This window comes from Staurois parvus, unplaced genomic scaffold (genome assembly GCF_062004578.1).
Source record: "Staurois parvus isolate SC_StPar_1 unplaced genomic scaffold, SC_StPar_1.0 ptg000235l, whole genome shotgun sequence".
In the NCBI taxonomy this organism is placed as follows: Eukaryota; Metazoa; Chordata; class Amphibia; order Anura; family Ranidae; genus Staurois; species Staurois parvus.
In genome coordinates, this window is record NW_028318031.1 from 1,210,291 (window position 1) to 1,215,403 (window position 5,113).

The following is a 5,113-nucleotide window of genomic DNA, read 5'->3' on the forward strand; positions in this document are numbered from 1 at the left end:
CCCCAATACTTTCCTGAGCCCCCCAATACTGTCCTCATATTACTGTCTTCAGCCCCCTTCCCATTATTGTCCTCGCCCCCCCATTACTGTCCTCAGCCCCCTTCCCATTATTGTCCTCACCCCTCCATTATTGTCCTCACCCCCCCATTACTGTCCTCAGCTCCCTTCCCATTACTGTCCTCAATCAACCCATTATTGTCCTCGGTCCGTGCCATTACTGTCCTCAATCACTTCATTAATGTCCTCAGCCCTCAGTACTGTCCTGAGCTCCATCATTACTGTCCTTAGTCTTGCCCATCAACTGTCCTGAGCCCCCCCCCCATTACTGTCCCCAGCCCCCCTCACAATATTGTCCTCGGTTCCCTCCAGTACTGTCCTCAGTCCCCTCCAGTACTGTCCTCATTCCCCCTCACAATATTGTCCTCAGTCCCCTCCAGTACTGTCCTCAGCCCCCCTCACAATATAGTCCTCAGCCCCCTCACATTATTGTCCTCTGTGAGAACGACTGTGGCAATTGTGATGGTTCTGGGCAGAACGGCTCCTAAATGGTGGGATTACTGAAATCCACATGAGGCACTCACTTGGTCCAGATCCAGACTTCAGTCTGCCATTTGGTGATGCCTGATGTACAGTATGTACTTATCTCAATTAAAAGCACTGTGTCATTTCTGTTGGCTGCCTCATTCCTCTGCTATCAGCATGAGTCACTTCTGACACGTTTTCCTGACACCAAGAAAAAAAAAAAGGTGAAGGGGTACACCTGTAGCTGATTGACAGCAGCAGCTCTGTTCCTGTGAGCTGTGTGAGAAGGGGTGTCTCTTCCCTCCAATCAGCTCTCAGAGCTATCCTCACTGAGCTCTGCAGGGTGCAACTTCAGCTATCCATCCTTGTTTCTGAACTCCCAGACAAGCTGTAAAGACTGCAAATAAACAGGAACAGCTTATGTAGGAGGATTTTTTAAATCTCTGTGTAACATCTGAGGCCAGTCGCTTCACTCGGTATATGCAAGGGTTTACAACCAGCTTTTTACAAAAGCACTTTTGGCACTACATCTCCTGTGAGTCACAGGAGTGCACTTTGTTCTGCAATGCTGTGTCCCTGATTTAACTGAGTGTGTGCTAAAGTCCACTGTCATGTGATGTCACTGAGCCAGTCCAGACTGTGGAGGGATACCGACTTTAATGTAGGGATCCACCCACATGCCTGACCAGCAGCTGGCTTGCCTTGCTGGAGCGGTAGAGCAGAGAGCCAGTGACTGACAGTCCCCAGATATCTACAACCTGAAGACTGAGAGCTGAGTGATCAGTGGTGTTTGATCGCTCAGTTCTCAGCCTTAGAAGCAGTGAGGGAACATATTCTGCATCAGATCAATGCTGCATCTGCTTACATGAGTAGGTTTGTTTTTTCAAAACCTGCACTTCTCTCTTTAACTAGTGATGGCACCTGCGTGTATCAAGCAAGGGCAGCGCGTGCGGTGCGGGAAACGTGCACCAAACACGCCTTTCCTGCACTCCATTCTAGTCTGAACCAGCCCTTAGATTGTAAGCTCTTGAGGGCAGGGACTGATATGAATGTACAGTATATAACGTGTGGGCTTTATATCAATGCCTGTAATAAATCAATGACTGCTGGAAAGCAAAGTCTGCTGGAATAAAACCTGCTGAGCATTCCACCTACAGACTCTCTCATGCATTGTGGATATCTCCCCAGCTAAATACAGATCCCACCATGTACACCCACACAAGTCTCTACACTCGGCGCTCACAGGAGCTCCATACATCTCCAGACTCTGGAACATGACCGATACGTCCAGTCCTCCCCATATCGTCATCTCATTGCCGCTTCCTCGCTGACATTCTGAGCGGAACTCCCGTGCCAAACACAACACCCATATTTACTGCCTGTAATGTCCGACTCCCCCATGTAGGTGAAATGGAACAATCCGTCATGGGCGACCGTGAAGAAATTCTCCCAATATGGTAACAGCGGGCAGATCATACCACTGGAGCGTGTGCAGGCGGGGGGAGTCTTTGGGAAGGGTAATGGTGGTTATTATGAGCGGGTTGGAATGTTGTGTGGTGGCGGTGTACTCAATAACAATCAGTGTACCCACACATCGCTACCTGTACACGCAGTCCTTGGTGAGTGCTGCATTCATGTGTACTGACATTGTGTGTACAGCGTGTATTTATAGTATTAGGTACGTGTCACATCCACAGATCGCTGTCAGTCTGGGCTGATCTCTCCTATGCCGATCAGACAATAGATCACAGCAGCAGCCAGCTCGTCGTCTTCGTTTTCCCCAGCTGCATTCCTGGACGTGGGGAGCAGATGATGCCTACAGCTCTCATGGATCAGGAACCGATGTCTAATCCACAGGAGCCCATTCTGTACACCGACAGTGACAAGTGCTCGGGCTCTCTGTATTCCCAGCCATGTCGGATCGCTCCTTCATACACATCAAATGGGATTCCGCTATGACAGGCAGCAACCTGCACAGCAATTCAGATTGCACCCATATGAATGGGGCCCTGTCTCCCCAATGATGCTTTGAAAATATTCTCCAGTTGTGTGTTGGAGTGCGCTGACCTGGAGGGGTCACCTTCAGAAATACTGCATGTGTTCTGGGGCACCTTAGTTGAATGTATTGCTTCTGGATTCATCTAACTCCCTCGTGAAGTAACAATGAAGGCTATTTTCCATAAAACAGATAACAGATGTATTTGCTGTTTGTATTTAAAAAAAATCTCTCTGCCTTTACTTTTGAAACTGTCCCCCAGCCATACTGACACACTCCCCAAATCTAGATGTCCCCCTGTGCTGGCAGGAGCAGAGTTCCAAGCACCGCACACATAGGCAGCATGAGAGGGACACACACAGCACAAGTCGTGCCTCTCCCCAGTGACTGACAGCAGCTCTTTGTCCCTCTGGCCCTGCCTACATGTGGCACTCGGAACACAGCATCCAGGGCCGTACCACCAGTCTTTCTGTACAGGGCACAGGCAGCGAGGTAGATCGGATGTGGGGAGGGAGGGTGATCAACAAAGCAGAGTGCAATTACTGGAACAGATCCCCTATAGGGCTCTCGAAAGCAACAGAAAGCTGGTTTCTTCTCCTCCCGCTGGCAGCTGCTGCAGAGAGCCCTACAAGGGATCGGTTCTACTAATTGCCTCCCACCACACCCATCACCCTCCCTTTTGTACTATACATTTCCCCCTACTGCCCAGGCCCCCCTGTGTGCCCCCATCTCCACAGTGTTACTCAGTGGTGGATTTAGGTTACATGCTGCCCTAGGCAACACAAAAATAACTGACCAACACACCCCCCCCCCCCACAAAGAAAGCCTGCCATTGAACAACACCCCAGCCTCCACCGGAGACAACATTCCACTGCCACCGCCCCCCATACACTGGCAACCTCACCACCACCCTGGCGAGAAAGAAAATACCTTCAAAGCTCCAGCCATCCCCGCGAACAAGAGTCAGGCTCTGCACACACCATCAAGCAGACTGCAGCCTCTCTCAGATCCCACCTGGACCCCATGCGGTGTGTGTCTTTTCTTCCATTCTTTCTTTCGGGGGGCAGCGCTGTCGTCCTGAAAAATGCCACCCTAGGCAAATGCCTTGTTTGCCTTGTGGAAAATACGCCCCTGATGTTACTTCTCTCCTCTCCACCGGCTGGATCCTGGAGGATGAAGAGTGGGGGGAAGGGCCAGGTAAATATGTTAACAGCCCCTTTGTTTTCTGAATGTACACAATGCGTGATCGGTACTGGTCACTCACTGTGTTCATAACTCAAGCATAGTAAAGGTTTTTTTTTTTTAAACCGCTTTCCCGCTGCCCTATAGGAGATATACTGCTACAAGGTGGCAGCGGTGCGCAAACTCACATTTGTTTTTATTATATATATAAAAATACACACACACGTGATTTTGCACCTGCCTAGGGTGGCATTTTTCAGGGGGACAACACCTCCCCGCAGAAGAAGGGATAAAAGAAGAGACATGCGTGCCATGGGAACCAGGTGGGATCCGAGAGAGGCTGCCGGCTACTTGATGGTGTATGTATAGCCTGACTTTCGTTCCCAGGGATGTCCAGAGCTGTGAAGATGAGTGTCTTTCTCTCTATTCCCAGGGGGTAGGGGGTAGTGGAAGGCTCTCCCAGGTGGGGGGGCAGGGGTGTTGTTGGTCAATGTCAGGCTGTCTCTGCGGGAGGAGGAATGGGGGGGGATGGTGTTGGCTTGTGTCCATAGGGGCAGATAATTTTTGTTTTGCCTAGGGCAGAGCACAAAACCTAAATACACCACTGCTACCCGCATCACCATTACCCACCAGCGCCTGGCAATTACCGAGCATCTCTGATGGGGAGGTCTGTTTTGTTTACTAACAGTGCTCCTCCATGTCAGCTCGGGCACACTGCTCTGGATAACTATGCACAGCACAGCCATCCAGAGCAGTGTGATTACAGTGAAGCATACAGACATGCCCCCCAGTAAAACACTCCCAGCACACAGTTAACCCTTTGCTCACCCCTTTCTGCCCATTACCATTAGTACAGTGTCAGTGCTTTTTTTTTTTTTTTTTAGCACTGATCACTGTATTGGGGTCACTGGAATGTCAGTGACACCAAGTCAGTTCCTCCCAGCGTCAGAATGTCCGGCAGCAACAAAGAGCCTGTATAAGTCGCTGATCGCCATTACTAGTAAAAAATTATTTTAAAAATTTCAGTATATATACCGCCATTTGTAAACGCTATAAGTTTCACATAAACCAATTAGTTTACACGTATTGGGATTTTTTGCAGCAAAGACATGGAGCAGAATACATTTTGGCCTAAATTTATGACGGAATTGGTTTTTTAAATTTTTTTACTGGACATGTTTAATAGCAAAAAGTCAAAAATATAGTTTTTTTTCTCAAAATTGTCAGTCTTTTTTTTATAGTGCAAAAAATAGAATGCACAGGCAATCAAATACCACTGAAAGAAAGCTCAATTAGTGGCAAAAAAAGGACGTGAATTTCATTTGGGTGCAGCTTTGCGCAAAAGTGCAATTGTCAGGTAAAGTAACGGAGCGCCGTAACACCAAAAATGGCCTAGTCAGGAAGGGGGGGGGG